The sequence below is a fragment of the Bidens hawaiensis genome, unplaced genomic scaffold (genome assembly GCF_021521415.1).
Source record: "Bidens hawaiensis isolate Kalapana, Puna unplaced genomic scaffold, B.hawaiensis_p1.1 tig00006836_1, whole genome shotgun sequence".
Taxonomy (NCBI): Eukaryota; Viridiplantae; Streptophyta; class Magnoliopsida; order Asterales; family Asteraceae; genus Bidens; species Bidens hawaiensis.
Window position 1 is genome coordinate 1,124,389 of NW_027491466.1, and position 9,334 is coordinate 1,133,722.

A 9,334-nucleotide genomic window follows, 5' to 3' on the forward strand; every position below is an offset into this window, starting at 1 on the left:
CTCAGTGACGAGCTCACGGTGTCTGTTTTGCAGGTCACCAGAAGAACCATCTTTGCCGGACATAACCCCTCGTGGGAAACATCTATTTAACCCCCAGATTATCCGTAATCTGCCCGGGGTCAATTAGTGTTTCTTCAACGGCCTAAGCAAAAGCGAATGAAAAGTGGAAGGGAATTAGCGAAACAAGCAAAACATTGCAGACTTTGTAGATTTTCTAGTCATAACTGCAGCACATGTCCAAAGCGACATGCTTCTGATGATGCTAATAATGCTTAACATCTGACTAAAAAGAGAAAACATAATATGTATAGGGAAGTAGATTGTAACCCCATATTTAATTATAAATGTTGAAAATGCATCTTCTTTTGTTATCGTATAATAATGAAATTACTTATTCTTTTGCTTTTTAAAATTTTATATTTTAATATTAAAAAAGTCAATGTTAGTTTGAGTGTAAAAAAAGTCACTTTTATATTTGAATATTTTTTACATAAATGAATAGAAAAATGGTGGAAGATGAAATAGTAATTTTAGAGGGAAATATTTTATCTAGTAATCATCAATGGAGGAAAGATTTAGGAGAGGAAAAATATAATATTAAATATAATAGTTATCATGAGATAATTGTAATTAATAGATAATTATAATGTCAACAAGAATATTCACCTAATTAATGTTCCTTACATGTGTCCTGAAGGCATATGTTAGAAAATCTCTATAGTTAAACATCAAAAGTCGTTAAGACATACTTAAGTAATAAATTCCATATATACTCGAACATATTTTACATGAAAAATCTAAGTGTCCGTGTTTTCCTTTATTGATTCGATCACAATTGCAATATATACATATACACATACATGTATATAGGTTTACATGTATATATGCATACATATGTGCGTGGGTGCAAAATATCTATAGCATCTACTTTTTACAATAACTTTGGACCATTCAATCAACTTTCACAACTTGTTAATGTCACTTTCCCTAACAAAGAGCCCATGGAAGCCATATGGCACCCGTTGCGGCAGCTTCACGGCAGCAACGATCTCAAGTGTCGGTGACTTAGCGTCCATCACAACGAACCTCGACTCACCCGTGTTCTCGTTATGCACATAAGAGACCACATACCCATCATCCTCATCGGCATCAGGGTTGTCTGGTTCCCTAGCCACAAAAAATGGTTCACCCCCGAAACAACCAGGACCGAACATTCGGCTAGCGACTATGCATTCGCGACGGTCTACTTCTGATAGTGACACGTCTAGCTTGACCACACCGGAGATCTTAGGCATTGGATCACCAACTCCACAGTAGATATACCTACATGATTCGTATTACGTCTTATTATATATCAAGAGACATTCAAAAATTGTCATTTGTTTTATATCATTGTAACGAAAGAATCAAGCGTCTAATTCCTTTAATTTTCATGCACATGAGTATGTTTCGTATATAAAACTAGCCATCATAGGACATGTGTCTTCTAGTTTTGTACGCAAACGAACATTAATCAAACTAATTTGTTTTTGTGTTGTATTAAAATTTTTTAAAGATTAAAAAAAGAAAGTGAGAAATAATAGCCATTGTAAATATACATTTTTTTTTCAATTTTATATCATGTAACTAAGTGAAAAAAATAATAAATAATTTAGTTAATTTATTTATCCACCAATAACTTGGTGTTATTCATGCATACTTCAATATTTATTATTAAAAATATCTTCTAGGTAGTAGGAAAGATGGAAACATATCAACCATCCAAAAACTGAAATTGGAAAACATTATCTTTATGTAAAATCATTTTCCACCTTTTGTCTATGTAGTCATTATTGTGCTACCTGTTTTCAAAACATTTATATTCATTCAATATTTAAATAGATGTCTTAAATTTGCAATTTATCAAAACAATCAACAAACAAAAACAAATAATTTTCTGATTGATTATAGTACCAATTTAACGTTGTTTAATTAACAGTAATAATTTAAAAATTGTTTTTTATAAAGTTTAGTAACGAATTAACCTGTTCTTTGAGGCAACAAATGCGGGATTAATGACAGCAAAATCAAGATTCCGGGTTGAAAGTGGGTGCCTAGATACCATCCCAGTTTTCAGATTAATCTTGACTTTCTCAACCGATGTATGAATCAGATCCATTCTTTCCAACGTATGCTCAACCGATAATATGTTCGGAGCCACCATCACCACCGTATCTCCGCCGTCCTCCTCCCACGCATTGATACAATGTATCACATTAAACCCAGGAACCTCGAACCACTTCATCTTGGACTCGTTCTTCGCATACCGAGGGATCAACCCGAGCCTGGGTGTCTTCCCGGAGTCCGCACTGACTGGGGACCCTCCCCCAAGCATCTCCTTCGGGCTCATCCCGATTTGGATCTCGGGGAAAATGGCGTAGTTTTTGGAGATGGTGAAGTCATGAAGAAACGACGGGCTCGTCATTGAAAAGATCGGGACATACGCTTGTTTTTCTCCGTTCCCGTTGAAACGGAAAAATGTTAGGAACGGAGGAACGGGGCCGTAACGAAAGCTTCCTTCTTTACGGGATCCACTTTTGGGTGAGCTGTCATGCTCATAAACAGCTTGCCGTCGAAATCTTCACGTCCAACGGTGATAATATCACCGTCAGGCGTTAGTTTAACGGCATATGGGAGATCTGACTCTCCCAGTGCAAAAAGCCTGTTGCCAAAATAGGCCAGACTGGTATTGGCCAGACCAATACCTTTGGTGGGGTCAAATTGTCCGGCCAAAAACCGGCCAGCAGTGACTGCCATGCGTGCAGCAGAGGCAGTCACACCATTGAACCCTGAAAACTCATTCGGGATAATTGGGAATCCCGCTTCTTTCTCTATCGAATATTTATACGTTTTCACGTATCGACTACACAGCGTAGCCTTTCCATTTGATATACTAATCGCGTTGAGCATGCCGTCCCCGTCGAAGAGGTGGTAGGGCCCACGAGGGAGGAATTGCGGGTTCGGACCGTTACGAAAGTAGGCACCATCGAGACTACTTGGAAGCGTGCCCTCGGTGACTTCACACTCAGTCGGGGGGAGCTCTTCCATGGGCGAAAAGTTATCCGACAAAACATGTTTCGGATCAACCAATACCCTAGTTGGTGGATCAATGAAGTTGTTAATAATGCTATCAAAAGCATTGAAGAGAGTGGCGGGTAGTGATTGATCCGCCACAACCGTTGAACTTTCACGTTTTCTAATATTCGATGAAGTTGTTGGCTTTTTAGCTCTAGTGGTAGTGGTGGTGGTGGTGACGACGGTTTGTGGTTTTTCTTCGGTTCTGACAGCCGAAACCCTGAACGCAGACGGTGACAGCGACGGCGGTGATGGAGGGGGGAAACAGTTGGATTTGGTTGAGGAAATATTGAAATGAAAGATGAGGAAAGAGAATTCATAGTGTGTGGAAGTGAATGAGATTCCACATATTGTTGACACATGTTTTTATAGCAAAACCTTGAGAGGAACTCATCATAGTCTCATCAACCATACAAAATACTTCCTATTACGATATTTGTAATTATTCCATCAATAATTTGTTGTATCCATACAAAATTCATGAAAATATTTATGATTCAACTGATATTTTTTGTATCAATTTTGTCTAGTTGTTTATTTACCATAGATCTTAAATGTGGCTATGAGGGCGTATATACAGTATATTATAATTTTAAATCGACTTTATTTGGCTAAGATGTTTCATTCATACAAATGACAAGATATTATATATGCAAGGATGTAAATGAACCAAATGTTCACTCAATCTTTCTATGAAAACTTCATTTATGTATTAAGTGAATTGTATGAGTATGAAACACATTTCTTTGTTTATGTCTGTCTACATATATATTAAAAATTATATTTATTATTTATTAGCAATATCAATTGGTCTATTACATATCAGCTCGTCATCCAAATCAAATTTTAGAACAAACTCTTGAGTAACCGGGTAACGAATCGAACGAACAAACTAGACCATGCTCATATTCTTTGTTCACTAATAAGTGTTTATGTTTGTTCATTATTATATCGTTTATGTATGTGCATTTGTTTATGTTTTACACTTATATTCGTTAAATTTACTTTTAGAATATATATAAACGAACAAATACGTTCACTTTCTTAACAAAAAAACTCAAGTATTGGATTTCGCATCTTTAGGACAACTTTCTGAATCATGTAATGAGTCTATTCATATTAAAGTATTTCACATCTAACGAAATCAATAATTGAATAAGAAAACGAAGTGAGACGAGGTGTTGAAAAAGGGATTTGGGGTTGTGTTAGTGAATAATCACCGGGGCCGGATTGGTTTTCTTCGCGGTTTGTGAAAAGATATTGAAAGTTCTAAAAGATGATATTATGAAATTGGTTGGGATTTCTTCCGTTTGGCTGGATTCTAGACGGTTGTAAATCATTTTTTACAGTGATCCCAAAGGTGGCAAGTCCTTTTTATGTTTGTTATTATGTTGTTGGCTGGCTTGCTCATGTTATTGGTTCGATGGTTAGTCTGCCATTGTTAAAGGGAGAAAAAATTTTGGGATTATTTTATCTCAATAATGTCTTTTCTTGGATTTGGATAAAAGTGGAGATTGTGCCATTGTGGGAATCAGCTTGTTTGTCATCGACTACGCTTTTGTTTCAATCATACTAACAGTTTTGTGTGCGTGAGGTCTTTGTTAGGGTGATCCGCTCTCTCTTTATTGTTTACTAGTTTTTCTCTCTCGTATTACGGAGCTATTTTACATTATTCGTTTATAATATTTATATACTTTATTGGAGTTTAACTTTATTTATTGTAAGAAAATTAATAATATACTTAGAGTTTGATGATAAAAGGGTTTCACAAATAACTAACATGTTATAACCCTGTGTAAAAGTTATCTGGGTTTGGTGAGATCCAATACCTGTTTTTTTTTACTATAAAATTGTTTCTTAATTATAAATAATATCTTTTAAAAAAACATATAATAATTTATAGTATATCCTTATTTTATAGGATTTTCACATCAATAATTTGGTGAGATTGATTTTTAATTTAATGGGATGTTATAACCGTTTAGGGAATATCTGGGTTTGATAAGATCCATACGCTTGAATTTGGGTCAAATGCATGAGAAGCCTCCATTTAAAAATCAAGCAATCTGGTGGCTTTCAAAAAAGGAGGAAGCGACCACATCACGACACATATGATTTTTGAGTTTTCGTTTATATAGATTATTATATAGATATAGATAGATATTATACATAGAGGGATTACATGTTGCTATTAAAGATATTACCCATGTTGATTTTTACTTTGGATCGGTCTTGGTACTTATCTCACCTTTCTTATGTTGATGATGATATTATGATTTTAGGGGTTTGGAACTTGTGTAACGTCATTAATATTCAGTTGGCTCTTAATTAAAGCTAAAATATCAAAATCCTAGTTTATATGGGATTCGAGTTGAGGTTGATTGTTTTGATAATGTGGTAAGTACTAAGTAGACAAGTAACCTTTTATCTACTTAGGTATACTACTCGGTGCCAATATATAATTGGCGGGTTAGAATTCGATAATGGAGAAATTTAAGAAGACTTTAAATGGGAAGCCACAATTTGATGCAACTCTACTTAACCTTCTTTTTTTTTTCGTTAAGGGGGAAGGGTCACTCGTGGATATTATCCATTCGTCGATCAATCCTGCCATGTCACCTTATTTCAATCATCAAGTATTTTTAAACCACAAATTCACTGACATTATATACGCACATGTCACAAGTACCATATAACTTTTTTTTATTATTAAAATAAATTAAACAATTAATTGTAATTAAAATTTCATTAATATAAAAATACTAATATTTCGTTTGAAATTATTGTTATCGGAATCGTTCGAAGGTATGAATATGCCGAGATCATCGTTTGAGAAATTATACACTAAGGGTTTGAGTGAATAAAATAGTGAATGTTTGAATGAATAAAAATTTGACGGAAGGTTTGAATGAATGATAATAATGAAGGGTTGGTAGTATTTAAGTGACAGAATTACAGAAATTGTCCGCTATGTTTGTATAAAATTTTAGTGGTTGTCCTTTATCTTTAAAAATAACATATTTTGTACTTTACGTTTACAAATGTTACACCGTTCGTCCTTTTGGCCTAACCCAGTTAGTTTTTCTCGTTAAATCAGGTCATGTGCATTGCACATGAGAGCAAATTGGTAATTTAACCAATTTATTTAAAAAATATTTTAATAAATAGCAATATATATTATAATATTTCTTCTCTCTCTCTCTCTCTCTCTCTCTCTCTCTCTCTTCTTCTTCTTCTTCTTCTTTCTTCTTCTTCTTCTTCTTCTCTACACCCTGCCCCTACCAATCTACCACCACGACAACATCAACAAAACCGCCACATCCTATCGCCCATGGCCATCAACGGTACCACCCCACCTACCACCACACCATCGTTAGATATTTCAGGTTGTCATATGTTTTTGGTCGTCGATACAGCAGTATGACTCAATAACGGGAAGACATGTTTTCCGGTGACCCGATTTGTGGACGAAGGTTGCAGATCTGGTACTAAACGACGGTGGCTACCGACGAGATCGAAGTTCAAATGACCTAGGGGTTATGAAGAGGTAGGTCCCAGCAGAGCCCAGTTGGACCCGCAAGACTCACCTTGAACAGGGACGTCTGCGCAACGACCAACTGCTCCGGCAGGACCCACCATGCTCAGAGAAAACCTTACGCGCAGTACGCCAGCTGTACCCGCAGGGAAAGCCTCCCAATGGTGAAGTACCCCGCCTGTTCCCGCAGTTGCGGATACAAGCCATCAGGGAAGGCTACCCGCACTAACAGCAAGGCTACACGCACAAGGCACTAGCTACTTCAGTAGTCACATGAAGGAATGAGCAAGGCGGGAATACTCCCGCCTAAATGAGCCAGTCCGTATGCTTCTGGAAGATCTTTTGTACTATACCTACTAAGGTATGGGCAGAACAGACGATCTGACCAGAACAGCCCATGAACCAATCACAGGGTGACAGCTCACCGACAACAGTACGAGGATGAGCACCCTCTAGTACTGTTTGTCATTATTAGCCGCTGCCTACTCACCAACCCTTACTATGGGACGTGCGCAGCCTACAGTTGGTGGAACAGTGCATAGCCGGCAGTAAAGGAACAGTATACAGCCGACCTTGTTACTGTCGGCCGTAATCTATCCACCAACCAGCATGGCCTGTGCATAGTCCACTGTTGGTAGAACAGGAATACTATTCAGCCGGCTATACCTTCTAGGAAACCTACCTTCGGCTATAAATACTCCAACACCTTGGAATGGTAAGGACATCATCTGATATCTCACTCTTATCTAGCAATCTCTTAATATACACTTATATTCAGAGCAATCTAGTCTGATTCTCACGCCGGAGGGTGGTCACAAGGAGGAACCCCCCCGTTCTCAGTGACGAGCTTACGGTGTCTATTTTGCAGGTCCCCTGAAGAACGACCTTCTCTGCTGGACCTCATCCTCGTGGGAAACATTACTTAACCCCCAGATTATCCATAATCTGCCCCGGGTCACTTAGTGTTTCTTCATTGGCGCCATCCGTGCATAAAAGCTAGAACTAATTCTTAGTTTTTTCAAAATTTCTGAAGAAATGGTTAATGTTACTCCGGTCCCAAGGCCAGTAATCGACCAAGAAACCCCGGTAACCACAACCCCAGCAACTGGGGGGAACACCGGCGGTTATACAAATCTTACGAACACTACCCCGGTTACCCAAGCCGGGGCAAGTGCCGTAAATATTCCACTGGGGTTCACTGATGCCCAGTTGGAGAAACGAACGAGGGTCCCTCGCCAAACACTAGATCAAGTTAAGGCGTGGGCCGAAGCACGTCAGAAAGAGTTCCAAGCTGAGTTGGATGAACGCTTGCGTTCAGTTCAACAGGCTGACGAATTCGGCAGTACTCGCCAACATCTCAATATAAACAGTGAGTGCGAGTACTCAGACGATGAGCGGGAAGAATCCGATACCGACACAAACCCTCGCCATAAGGCAAAAGGGAAGCGTAAGGAAACGGACTTCCAACCGACAAGGAATTTTGGGGAAGCCTTTAAACCAACAAATGCGGAGAGAAACCCGCGTGACTTCTCCAAAACCTTTAGACCAACTGCTGCAAATGCAGGAAAGTCTAAGTTTGCAAGGGACATTGCGGAAGCAATCGCCCCGAGAAGTGCCAAACAAATGTCCAACATCGGCACTTATGACGGTCTATCCGACCCAGACGACCACTTGAACAGATTCATTGCGGGGGCAACCGTCAGTAACTGGACGGAACCCACGTGGTGTTATATGTTCCAGATGACTCTGGTTGGAGCGGCCAGGGCATGGTTCGATCGTTTACCGGTCCACCACATTTATGATTGGGCGGACTTTCAGAACAAGTTCAGCCAGCACTTCAGCCAGCAAAGGAAATATACTGAAGAACAGTGGACGATCCTCAACTGCGTTAGAGAAGAGGATGAATCTTTACTAGACTTCATCACTCGCTTCAACTCCAAAAAGCTAAGTCTCGGCAACATAAGTGAAGATCTTGTTCGCGCCGCTTTCATCCAGGGCGCCGAATACCCAGAGCTTATCCGCACATTGACGGGTAAGGACGTCATGCCATCAACATGGGATGCCATCATGACGGCGGCCAAGCGCTTTGCCGAGACGGAGAAGCAACTGGGAAGGGATCTTCCCCAGAGTACACACCTCTACACGCAGAGGACTAGAGAAAACAATGTTCGGATCGCCCGGCAGAACAAAAAGAGGAAGCTAGGTATTTGGCAGTCAAGGGTAAACTTTGACACCTCATCCAGCTCTCACCCTCTTGTTGGCGGAAGAAATAACACACACCCTTCAAGCCAAAAACACCGGTGGACGCCACTCACCAAAAGCGTCACGGAGATATTTGCCACTGAATAGCTACCATGGCCAAAAGCTCCAATGATCCGGCAGCGACCCAATGCGGATCAGAGCAAATCCTGTGACTTCCACGGGACAAAAGGTCATAGTACGGAAGAGTGTACATCCTTGAAGGATATTGTTGAAGCATTCGTCAAGGATGGAAGACTTGCACACCTGGTGGCATCAATCAAGAAGGGAGGAAGGAACGATAATCGGTACCGAGGCAACGGACGAAAGCCCGTTGACATCAGCATCAACATGGTTCATGGTAAGATCAGAGGAAGAAAAAGGCGAACGACAGAACCATGCGCGTGGAAGGAAGCTGAGGTGCGCTTCCCGCGAGTGCCAGGAGGA

At 39.6% G+C, this 9,334-nt stretch overlaps 1 pseudogene across 1 annotated transcript; it reads right to left on the reverse strand.

Annotated features, from left to right (window-relative positions):
• Positions 1 to 746: 746 nt before the first annotated feature.
• LOC143633649 (putative carotenoid cleavage dioxygenase 4, chloroplastic) lies at positions 747 to 3,449 on the reverse strand (annotated as a pseudogene). Its single transcript, XR_013153701.1, has 2 exons — positions 2,025 to 3,449; positions 747 to 1,323 (listed from the first exon to the last, which is right to left on the reverse strand). The product of XR_013153701.1 is annotated as a putative carotenoid cleavage dioxygenase 4, chloroplastic (transcript).
• Between the last annotated feature and the right edge of the window lie 5,885 nt (positions 3,450 to 9,334).